The following is a 12,739-nucleotide window of genomic DNA, read 5'->3' as shown; positions in this document are numbered from 1 at the left end:
TCCCCACTGTGTATGGTGCAGGGCTACAGGATACTCTTCTGAGATACTGCGTTTGTTTTAAGTTAATACCAGATTTAAAAAAAAAAAACAAAAAACAAAAAACAAACTACCCTTTTGATTCTCCCAGAGTCAGTCCATCTTGTGTTGTAACAGATAGAATAGACCTAGTACATCTCTGGAGTGAAGCTGAACCGGTTTGCCCTTTCATCTGACTGGCTGTAGCCTGTTGCTTGCTATGGAACGTGGAAGTCTGGCATCGGTCCTTTGTGTCCTTCACAGGGTTTAGGTTAGGCCTGTGTACCATGAGGACTCTTTGCATCTTTAAAGCAAGAGGCTATCTTCCCATGGTCCTTGATTGGCCCTGGGATGATGGGCCTGAGTCAATGGGGATACGCAAGTGGTTCACTTGAGTTAGAACTGGTGAGATTCCTTGGGAAACCTGCTTCTGCGTTCCATCCCTGTGACTCCGGACAGTAGCCAACCTGAGGTAGAAGATCCCCTGCTGACCCTTATAGTTTGGTGAGTTCAAGCATGCATATCTGTTGGTTGAGGTCTACTCTGGTCATAGGACACTAATGGGGTGTCTGCGTGATGTAGACCAGGGACGTTGGGAAGGCCAGTAGGTGCCACCTGACCTCTTTCAGACAGGTTGTTACCAGTGGGGAAGGGCACTGAAGATATCAAAACAGATTCCATTTTTGTGATGAGAATAACACACACACAACCATTTGCCCTAGGCTCCCATAGAACAGGGTCTTAGAGGTCTTGGGTCTAGAGAAGGGGAGAGAACTCAAGACCAGCTATTGGTGAGCACATGTCCTTCAAATGCAGATACTCGGTGAATATTTTTCTGCCTTCTGACTATATGAATTTTGTGACAGGGTGACTTATTCATTTCTTCTGGCCTTACCCTTTTTGTTGAGATCAGAACTGCAAAATGGGAATTCCTCTGTGTTGCTATCTGGAACAGTCTCAAAATTTTAGAACACACACACACACACACACACACACACACACACACACACACACACACACACACACCACACACACAAAACCTGGGTCTGATTTCTAGTTCTACCTTGTGGTACTGACGTCTTCCATGAGATTAAGGCAAGAACACCTTCCCTTTGGGCTGGTGAAAAGGACTTAAGCCCCCTTGTTAGCCTAGGGCTGTGGCTTCTGTGGGAGCACTCTCTTGTTCCTCTAGATGTGCTGTGTATAGACACCTCCAGTGTCCTCGACTGAGGGAATTTTCGGAAGCATGGTAATCAGGCACTTTCATGGAGTGCTGGCGATCAGTAGCATCAGATAGCGAGGCAGGAAAGGGCAGTGCGCTTTCTCATTCTTCTTGAGACTACTGTCTGCTCCTCTCATTTAGAGGGCTCTCTCTGGGTGCTTCTGGAGACTGGAGTCAAAGATCTTGGTCAGTGGCATTTGCACTGTGGCATCTTAAGGCTTCTGTCAGGCTGCCTGTGGGACTGCCCACACCCGGGCTGCTGCCCCTTTCCCTGACCCTCAGGATACTGCCTTGTTGTCTGTCTTCTCAGCCCTTCCAGGAAGACTTTTGTGATCCTAGTCCACCAGTTCTGAAGCCAGGGTGACTGCCTGATTGGATTCTCAGCTGCCTGTAGGCCAGGGTTTCTTGCAAGTTCCTGAAGAGCAGGCCTCTGCCCCTTTTTCAGAGGCGTGTGGGTCTGTGATCGTGTCAGTCAGTGTTTGTTCATGTGTGCCAGTGTTTGTCCGTGTCTGTGTTTTTTTTTCCCCACAATATGTATGAACCTCTACTCTCCCAGGGACCAGCTAGCATTCTGTTTTTCCAGTCCAACCCGGCTTATTGGTAATACTGCTGTGTGGTCTCCAGTTATCTGGCTTTTCTCTACAGGCCTGACTGAACTTGCATGGTGAAGGTTTGCAGCTTCTGGGTGCAGAAGGCTGATTGGTGACGTTGGCTGGCTTCCATAATGAAAACATAACCTCCTGCACCATCAGCTAGCTACCCGAGTTCATTATCAGCTTGGGAAATTCTTGTAATCACATTTAGCTCTGACTTCTATCTCCCTCCCACTTTCTGGTCTCAGGAGCACTGCCTCCTGTCTTGAACCTGTCCTGGTATCTTACCATTGACACTGGCTTTCCTATGAGGAGTACTTGTCCTCTTTCTGCAAGATTCCCATGTGAGCTAACATCTCATTCAACAACCTCCGTCATCTCCCCCCATGAATGAGCTTCTTGCCCCCCATCCTTGGGATTACTGTTCATGTTTGGAACTCGACCTACCAGGAATGCCTCCCTGATTTCTGCTTTCTTATGTGTGTCTCCCTTACTTCTAAGCCCTAGTCCAATGACACCTCTTGTTCCTTCTCTCCTGATCCCATACATTGTCTTTACAAGTGAGAACCCCACTTGTGGCTGTCTTATCTACCCACTCTTCCCTCTACCTCTAGTGGAGGCCTTTTCCCTGCCCCTCAGGCTGGGCACAGGTGGAGGAACACATAACCAGGAGGATGTTATTTGTACATATTTGAGGTACTGTGGAACCTATCAATGTGTTGCCCAAGGATGCACATCTCAGAGGTGTCCTGACAGTCTTGAGAATCTCTGGTCCAGTCAGGGGTCTTTCTTCTAGTGTCTTCCCAGTATTGTCTTCCAGAGCCTAAAGTTAGGCTGGGAGAGGTATTCCGAGCACCTTCTCCTACCCGAACGGGACTTCTCTGTCCTGACTAAGCAGGAGACCTTAGTGGTATTTTTACAGGCTTGTGCTTTCGAGAGTGGATCCTCCTAGACGGAGGACTGATCGGGTCCTACATCTTTAGGGTGTCTCTGTGTGTCTTCCTCCTCATAAGATGTTCAGATACTTCACTTTGCCTCCCTGCCTCCCGGCCACGCCCATACCCCAACACTATCCTGTGCTGTTACTATGTCTGACTGTGGACAGCCAGCTTGTTGGTCATGACTCTCCTCGAGATGGGGTGTACTCCATGTAGAGGTTTATGGTCCTGATGCTGCTGTATTCTGCTCCAGCCACTTCTGGAGTAATATTTTGTAAGAGAAGCCATCCCGCCCACACACAGACACACGGAGACAGACAGACAGACACACCCTGCCACACCTCTTTTTCGGCAGCAGGGCTGAAATGACTGTACACACCAGTCTCCAGAATGTTTTAACTTGCAAAATCAAGCTTCTGTTTACAAGGCTCTGCTACTTCTGTAAAGCAGTTAATTTTAGGAAGGGATTCAGGAAGTAGCCACCCCCATGTTCCCCTGAACATAGAAATAGCCCCAGAGCTTCCTTCTTCCCTCCTCCCAGGGGCAGCTGACAGAGCTTGTTTTTGTGTGTTTCCAGACTTTTGACTCACCTGAGAATTCCCCGAGACTTTCTGAACCAGTGGGTGGGTCAGCAGGGGAGGGCACAGGAGGATTTCGGGGTTTTAGCTCTCGAATGTTTGTTACTCTAAATATCTCCCTGCTTACCGGATCTTAGGACAATAAATACTCGCTGAGCCTTGGGGAAGGCTGAGGGAGCTGAATGAATGGAATGTAGAATGTAGGGTAAAATCTGCAATTCCAGTCTTACTGTAGATTTCCTTCTTTTGCATTTGAAGAGCACCACGTGTAGCTTGTGACCCCATTGGAGGTTCTGTGTGTGGCCTGACCTTGAAGGTCTTGAATGGGGTCAGGAGAAGAGATTGACAGGGCTTGTTTATCGTTGATTTTACAGGGCTAAACATTGAACCCAGAACCCCCACCTGCTAGGCCAGCACTGTGCTCGACTTTGTGGGTTCCTTTAAAGGAGACTTCTTGGGCCCGGAGGCCTGGTTAGCTGGGACAGAGGTGGCTTGTGAGTAATTCTTTATGGTGTGCTATCCTAGAGAGATGGCTTTGACAGGGTTGAGAGAACCCTGGTGGATGATTAGTGTTGGATGGTAGGTTAATGTCAGATGGTCTGAGGTGACAGTTGTTTGCAGAGAGTATGAAATAAAGATTTAACTAGTCAGATATGAAATTACGGTTACGTTTACTTTAATTCTTAAAAGACGTGTCTTATCTTCCATTATGTGTCCTTGAACACGTCTGTCTGTGTGTACGCACACGTGAGTGCAGGTGCCAACGGAGGACAGAAGAGAGGGTTGATCCTGTGGAGCTAAAGTAAGTGGTAGTAACTAGACTATCGCTGTTGAAACTGAACTCAGATCCTCTCCAAGAGCAGTATGTGAACTTAATCATTGCACTGTCATTACTTATTATTTATTTACTTATTTACTTTATATTACATTATTCTTAGACACTTTGTAGAAAAATGTCTTAAAAGAAAACTTCCCATAGTATCCTGATTTAAGTTGAATGCCGGAAGATGCTGCAATTTCTTTTTAATAGTTGAGTGTCTTGCCCTGGAAAATGGTATTTGATTAACCACTGTGAATGGCTAGTGTGTGAAGGAATGAATTAATGAATGACAGGAGGTTGAGACCACTGAACCAAGAAGAGTTGGAGATGTGACCGGTAGCTCTCTGTCTGTATTTAAGATGCTGACTGAAAGAGACCACCTCCCCTGTGGAAAGCCTTTGAATTGTGAGAACCAGCCCCTTCTGTGGCGTTAGGCACCTTCTCTCTATCATCAGCCAATGGTCATTCATTGTAAGTCAGCTACGTGACCAGGGGAGCCTGCCTGATAGATTCAAATGGAAATCTCAGATTCTGCATGGCTGCGGCAGAAGCTTATGGGAGCTGCTGCTTGACTGGGCCTCAGCCCTTTACTTATGGGAGGGCCCTTTCCTGGTGGACAGTCTGGTGAACATGAAGCCCGTGTGGGAAGTGCACAGACCCCCCTGTGGACGCTGCAAATGCAGCTCAAGCCTTGAGAAACAGCCATCCTTCCTTTGAGCTTTTCTTTGTGAGGAAAAGGGAGTGAGTTGTTGGCAAATGACAGGTTAGGGGTCAGGATATTTGTACAGGAATCTCCTAGAAAGTATACAATGTACTCTGTCCTGGAATCGGGTCGGGGGCCTCATTCTTTCCTCCCTCTTGACTGCACCCCTTGAGCACAGCCATTGCTGTATCACTTGTGTTTGGCTGAGGGGTTACAGCTGCCTTTGGGGGAGGCCGGAAGGAACATATTCAGATCTCTAGCTCTCTCTAGGCAGAGTTGTCCTGCTGACATTCCGTCTTGGAGTGGGAACAAATCCCTTTATTTATAGTTGCTGAAAGATCAGATGTGACGTTGTCTGCCAGAGGACAAAAGGAGGGGGGGGGTGGGGTGTTGCTGTAGGCCTGCCTGTCCACCTGGTAGTGCTGGCTTCCTTGCAGCGTGGCACGTGGTTGTATCCATGGATGTGCATGCAGGAAAAACAACAGTTGCAGCCCCTTAAGCTTTGGCTTCCCAAATTCCACCATATTTACTTTGGGCTTATTGGCTCCCAGCACTTAGGAGGCGAGGCTGGAGGATTGCTGTGAATTTGAGCCTAGCTTGGGCTTCAGAGTGAGTTTTTAACCCTCCTACTTTCCCATGAGAAGGAAGATTAGAAGGAAGAAGAAGGAGGTTTTAAACCAGCGTACTTCATTGGAAATAATAGGTCACAAGTCGAACCAGGAAAACATCAGATTCAAGGGGGAAAGGATTGCTGCTGCCTCTTTTAAAGATTTATTTTATTTATATGAGTACACTGTTGCTGTCTTCAGACACACCAGAAGAGGGCACGAGATCCCATTTCAGATGGTTGTGAGCCACCATGTGGTTGCTGGGAATTGAACTCAGGACCTCTGGAAGAGCAGCCAATGCTCTTAACCACTAAGCCATCTCTCCAGCCCTGCTGCCTCTTCTAAAAAAATATTTATTTATTTTTACTTAGTGTATGTGTTTGCCTGCATGGATGTATTGGGTGTGTGCATCTGGGGAAGCCAGACGAGGGTGTTAAATCCCCTGGAACTGGAGTTACAAGTAATTGTGAGCCTTGATATGGGTGCTGGGAACTGAGCCCTGGTCCTCTGCAAAGGCAGCCAGTGCTTTTAACTGCTGAGTCATCTCTCTGTCTGCATTGATGACTGACTTTGCAAAAGACCCTGTGTGGTGCCATTGTCTCTGAAACACAAGAGCCTCAAGTGAGGGCTGGAGGGATAGTGCAGGGTTCTTTGACATAGAGCTAATTGAACACCTTTCCCTTTTCTGTTAGACAGGCTTTCACTTTGTAGCCCTGGCTGGGCTAGCTAGCAACTGCTGAGTAGTTCAGGCTAACCTTGATTTGACACGGTTCTTGCCTTTGCCTCCCAAAGCTGGGCTTAAAGACCTGGAGCACTGTGACTGGCATGGCAGTCTTTCCTAACTACTTAAAATGTGAGTCACCAATGCCAGCATTCTGTATTTTTAACTGTTTTCTTAGCTGGTGACACATTGCTGGGGACACGAGGAAGGTTCTGGGGAAGTGTGGCTGTTGGTATCAGGCCTGTTTTTTTTTTTTTTTTTGGTTCTTTTTTTCGGAGCTGGGGACTTAACCCAGGGCCTTGAGCTTCCTAGGCAAGTGCTCTACCACTGAGCTAAATCCCCAACCCCTAGGCCTGTTTTTTTTTTTTTTTTTTTTTTGCTGTGGAAATGTGTCTACTTATTTTGAAGCAAATACAGTTTGATCCTTGGCATCTTAAGTGGGGAGAATGGCTTTACAAGGATTACTCTTTCTTCGATGAAGCTGGATATATTAGCTTTAGCTTTTCTCTTCTGGTTCTTTAGCAAGCATTTTGCCTATTATCGTGTGATCTTTGTTTTTCTGCTTCTGGAGATAAGACAAAAGAACTTGGTAAGTGTTGGCTTAAGAGTTTATAGCCAGGGCCCTGGAGTTGCTGGATGTTGGGAGTCTAGGATGGGCCTGTGTGCCCGAGAGCCTGACATGCTTGGCCTTGTCCTTGTCCTTGTTCATGCATCCTGACCTCATACTTTTGGATAGGCTAGTTCCTTGGTTAAATGGTCCTGTCCTAGGGTCCCTATTAGACCTTGAGTCCCATGAGTGTCCTGGGAAGGGGTACCTTTCATGCCCTTTGAGAATTCTCAGAATTCACATTTTGACTTCTGATATGGGGGAGCAGAGGGGCTGCAGAACAGTGTTCTGGTTTTTTTAATTCTGTTGCATTCTCCTACAAGCCCCATATGGTTTGCCCGAAGCATAAGAAGACCTAAGATGCCTTCCAATAGCTCTTTCCCCTAAAACTCACAAGCACAGAGAGGTTGGAGAGGACACGGAGGCTAGGCTCAGGCCAGCCAATCCCAGAGCCGCTGGCGGGGACTTGCTGATAACTGTGCCAGGGGCACGATCTTCCCTAGTCTCCCTACCTTTAAGGGAGACAGCTCCAATTCCCGTAATTTCACCACTTTTCCTCCTAGCTTGGTGCCTTGTCTGTGGCAGGCAGCCCTGGGGTTTAATTGTGTCTGCTTTGCTGGCTTGTTTCTCATGGGGATTAAAGCACGCTAAATTGGGCTTTCCCACTTAGTGGCTAACAGGGCTTCTTGAGGAATGTGAGCCTAATTAAGGATTCCAGGGTCATGCCTAGCAAAGAGGTCCCAGGAGCAAAGGTAGAGAGGGCTTTCATCCTTGGAAAGGTTAACGAAGTTCTGCAGCCTGCATTTCATGCCCCTGTCCCTGAGGGTCCCTTGTTCTTGCAGACTCCTTGGGGAGCTTGACCTTGACATTCCCGCCTCAGGCTTTGGAATTGTTCAAGGAGCGGCCTTGAATGAAGAGACTTGTTGCTGGTGGGGGTCTAGTCCTGCCCGACTGGTGTTCTGAGAATGCTTTGGGTCTCGGAAACCTTTGATAACTAACTGTTAGACCGAACCATATTTCTTCAAGTTCATGTGCTGGAATCTTGACTCTAGGACATGGCTGTGTTGATAGGCATGGTCTCTTAAGAGGTCAAGTTCAAACAAAGTCACTAGAGTGGGTCCTAATCCCATGTGACCTTTCTTCTCCTAAGAAGACTCAAGATATAAATAGGCAGGTGAATGACCGCATGTGGGAGCGAGGAGAGGACAACTTCAAAGAAGGGAACAGTCCTACAGACCTCAGTCTAGATCCCTCAGTTGGCCTCCTGGGTCGAGGAAATAAAAGTCTCTATTGTTTATAAAAACCCTGTGTCTGTGGGGCTTCATTGTGGCCCCAGCAGTCTAGCATGGGCAGCATTTAAATAGAGTGTCCTGTTCTTTATGTGACAGCATCAAGGGATGAGGAACTTTTCTCTTGATTCACCTCCTCCATTTATAGTGAGTGATAATCCCAGTCATAAAAACAGTTGAAAACTCACCTTTTCTAAAGCTAATACAATGGGCCTGTTCACTGGTTAGTGATGTTTACGGTCAGCCGTAAAAGCTATAAAGTGATAAAAACTGCCTCTTGGAAAAATTCTCTGCCTGGATGCTGCTCTCAGCCTCTATGTGAGGTGATGCTGCTCTCAGCCTAGATGTGAAGTGACCTGACCCATGTTGCACTCTGGATCTCAGTGGCTAGCAGCTGGGGACCGAACCCAGGGCCTTGCGCTTGCTAGGCAAGCGCTCTACTGCTGAGCTAACTCCCCAACCCCTAGGTGGCTCTTTCTTTAAGCAGGCAACTGCTTTCTCTCCCACCGGCAGTGCAGAGGTGGCTAGTGGCCAGTCTTTTTCCTTTACTCCTTTGTCTTGTACCTGAAAGGTTCTTGGTGGATTTATTGGAAGTTACCTGCATTCATTTATTGATGCATTTGTTCTGGTGCTGGGGGGGTTAAACTCAGGGCCTGGTGCGTGCGGAACTCTGCCAAATTGTCCCCCTAGCTCTTGTGTGCTCTTACCGAATGACTGATGGCTGATTCTCCTTTCAGATCTCCATGCATGCATACTTGATGCCCACTTGAGAGAGTTCTCCTATGGGCAGAATCATCTAGAGAACAAATAAGAAAGAGGGCCAGTAGAGAGAGCAAGCACCCAGGCTTCCACTGTAGTAATAACGAGTAAAAACACGCTGGGAACCTGAGGGCTTGTCTCTCCATTCTTCCAGGCTTCTGTGATGGTCTAGAAAGCTCATTCACAGGACCCAACAGGATTGGAATTTTTGATGATTCACAAGGTTGATTGCAAACTTATCTTTATTCTGTGTAGTAGCATGGAGTGATTTTAACCATGCATCTCCTAGAGAAATTGATGGAAAAGTAATCACTCTTGATACGACTTAGCCAAAATGAAATTTAATTGAGCACGACAACCAGGGTTGAATTCATAGTTTGATTGTGTGAGTGAGAAGAGAAAGATGAGAGTCTGCAAACAGTAGGTTCAACGGGCTTGTCCTTTCTCTCTTTGGGGACTTTGATCTCCTGAATGATCCTCTCCTAGTACCAGAGACTTCTGCTGCTATAGTGAGGGGCAGAGGCAGCTGGTTGTGGCTGAAACTTTCTTTTTCAAAGTACACGTCCCTTGTTGGTTAAAGCTCTACCTTTTGTCCAAGGTTCAGGACTACAGGAATCTGTGGTTACCCTGATAGAGGTACACATGGACATACACACAGACATGCACACATTCTGACATAGAAAACACACTCACATATTCCTCCAGGGCATGCATGTACACGCACATACACACATGTACACATCCACATACTTAGTGACTGTGTCACACATCAGAAGTCTCTCACAAGACCCTCAGACTTTTAGTCATATGGACTTTCATGTCAACTCACATATTTCTCAAAAAAAAAAAAAAAAAAGGTGGGGTGTCTATCATACATTCTAGACAAGCTTTATACCACAGAGCCCAACCCCACCCTCCTCCTAGTCTCTGCATTTTAAATACGCACACTGCCATTGGCCTGTGTAATTACTATCAGGTCATAAGCCCCTCCTGCTTCCTTGATGACCCGCTGGCTTGGAGACAAGGTTATCAATGTCAACAGGCTCCTGGTATCCACATAGCCAGGTGTGGGTTGGACGTAGCCTTGTTTGTTTATGGTTGTCCTTGGTAACCACAGATTAGGCCACAGACAAAGCCAAGTAAAGGCCATAAAATGGCTCTCAGGCAGGTTCCTCAGAGGGGCCCTGGTCAGGTCAAGAGACGGACACGAGTCCCAAGATCTATTGCTCGTAGCGTAGGGCGCATAGCTCTCTTCTGGGATTTTCTGTAGCTGCTAACCCTGACCCTTTACTGCCATCAGGAGGAGGAAAGGCAACTAGGACCCGCTGGGTGTATTTTGTGGGATCCAACGTGGGACAGTCCTTCTTGCTTTAACTTCCCACGCACTAGGCAGAATGTGCTGAGTTTCTGTGTCGGTAGGGTTCAGGACAAAGACCTGCAGACAGGCGTGGCTTATGGAGGACGTGTTTATGGAGCTGATTTGAGCCTGCACATGCGTGGCCCCATGAGGCTGTGTCCTGGGGTTTGGCGCTCAGTCTGCAGTCCTCTAGTCTCCACCCTTCTGAAGTTTGCTCCGTCTCCATGATGCCATGCGCTGGCTGGTAGGTGCGTATTAGGGGCCAATCCCAGAAGGAGGTGTCTTAGCTCAGAGATTCCTGCGTAGAAACATCCGTAGGAGCATACCCGAGGATGGGTTGGTACTAGGCAGGCCCTTGTCCCCGTGCCCTGTGTTGGTGTCTGCTACTCAGTTTTCAGTCCAGCTTGTGGCCTTGGATGGATATCCCGAGATGTCCCAGGTGCACAGTGTTTCCCTCAGTGACACGCCAAGGGGTAGAGAACCAGAGCGTTAGATCAGAGTTGCAGGAAGATGGGGAAGGTGCCATCTGGACCCTGGACGGACAATGAGCTGTCTTTGTTCTGTCAGCTGGACCACTGCCTGCCTGTCACTGGACTATGCCTTTATCCTCAAGAGATAGAGTTGGGGAGGTGGGCAGGTGGCTCCACAGGTCACTGGGGCAAGAACGGTGGTGGCTATGAGCGCCAGATCTTTGTGGGCTCCAGCGAGTAGAAAGAAGTCTGGAGAAACTGTGTCCTGCTTTCTAGTCAGGGTGGACGGCGGCTGGAACCTGCGAGCCCACAAAGATAACCAAGAAGCCCAATCAGAGGGCTGCTGCTGGGTGTCCACGTTCCTTCATGCCTGGTTGACTGTCAAGAACCAAGAATGGGAGCATCCTGAGAGATGCAGCGTGGTTCTGACCATGGTCAATTACTGTCCTTACTCTAAACCAGAAATAAACTGGAAATACCAATTATATCCAGGTATCTCCTATCCTGGTGTCTGGTCATAGCTACATCAGAAGGACATGTCTTGATGTGTATTCTTCTCTGGCCTAAACTCTTTGTAGATCAGGCTGGCTTCAAATTGACAGATTCTTTCTCTATCTCCCAAGGTCTGGGATTAAAGATGTGTGCCCATGCCAACCCCTTAACCACGTTGTTTTTAAAACTCGAGTTTCTGGTATGGCTGGGAATTTCTCCCACATATGCTTCTGGTCAGTTACTTGACAATATTGATAAACTATATTTAGGACAGTTTTTAGTTTATAAAGTTAAGCATTCGTTTGGTATATTTAAAATCTGTCTACTATGTAATGCTTGGTGAGTCAACATCAGTACATCGTTAACTAAAGTCCACAAGCGTATAATTCACACAGGGGGTTCATTGGGGTGTTGGTCCTTCTGTGGGTTTGGACTCTTGTTAGTGACGTGTGTACCCATCGTGACGGTACCAGTCAGAACAGTTGAAGTGCTCTCAACATTGTCCGTTTTTCCTCTTCCTCTTCTCTTCCCTCAGCCCCTGAGGACCACACACATTTTCCTCTTTCTATAATAACTTTGCACTCTCTAAGATATTGTAGTTGGAACCATGCAGCCTTCAACTTAGCAACGCACATTTACTGTGCCTCTGTCTCTTCATGTGCAGTTAGGCCTTTTCTGCCTCCCGATGAGTAGTATTCCGTGTTGTGGACTACAGGTGACATCCCGAGGCAGAGGCTGATTGCTCATACATTCCTTACCATCGTGACTATGTCCCAAGGCCCCAGGATGCCTGTGTGCCCCAGTAGAGACTTGCTGGGGTGGAGTGAACCATGGATTTTTTATTAACCATGAGTTCAGTTCCCTTTGTTCGGTGTCATCACAGGCCCATATGGTTCTAGCATCAGCATCCTCTGTGTCCCACTCCAACGGTTAGTTTTCACTTTGTGCTTGTCTGTTGCCTTCTCCCCCCCACCCCCCGTCAAAATCTAGTCTGTACATGGGAAACTGAGAACACACAGATCCGAAACGCGTGTTTCTGCTGCGAGCACAGAAGAGACGAAGGTGTACTTAGAGGAAAGAGTGAGCGAGAGCCAGAGGACCCCTCTCTCTGCCAAGAATGTGAGTCAGCATCCTGGAGGAATAATGGTGTGTCCCAGACAGATGGGTGGGCGTGTGTCACATAGCTCTTGAGAAACCTGAGCAAGATAAGCCTGTAAGTAGTGTCCGCATCGGAGACCAAGGTCACTGCTACCTGCAAATGTGCTCCAAATTGGAAACCACAGTGACTGGGCAGCCTTCCTTTCCACAGTATCAGGAAACTCTTTAAAGAAAGGGAATGACCCAAGGGGTCTGAAGTGGGCGAGTCAGGAGAAGGCTGGGGCGAGTGATGCAGGTCACAGGAACAAGGTCCTCAGCAGCCTCTCAGACAAGCGTGACTCACACAGGGACTTCAGCTCTGGACACAGCGGTCTCTGCCTGAGCACTCTTCCTCTCGCAGCTGCCCTGAAAGCAAGGTGTTGTTCTCAGTTGAGGTCTTACTTGCTTTTCTCTGGAAGCTTAGCGAGCT

At 47.7% G+C, this 12,739-nt stretch overlaps 1 protein-coding gene across 2 annotated transcripts in view; it reads left to right on the top strand.

The window, feature by feature from the left end:
- The window catches only part of LOC116912156 (tensin-2-like), a 54,333-nt gene that overhangs the window by 40,996 nt on the left and 598 nt on the right, over window positions 1–12,739 (top strand). The gene's annotated exons all lie outside the window — the stretch shown is intronic.

Source organism: Rattus rattus, chromosome 11 (genome assembly GCF_011064425.1).
Source record: "Rattus rattus isolate New Zealand chromosome 11, Rrattus_CSIRO_v1, whole genome shotgun sequence".
Classification (NCBI taxonomy): domain Eukaryota; kingdom Metazoa; phylum Chordata; class Mammalia; order Rodentia; family Muridae; genus Rattus; species Rattus rattus.
The sequence above is the reverse complement of the archived record's forward strand: the minus strand, read 5'-3'. Positions and strand labels throughout refer to the sequence as shown.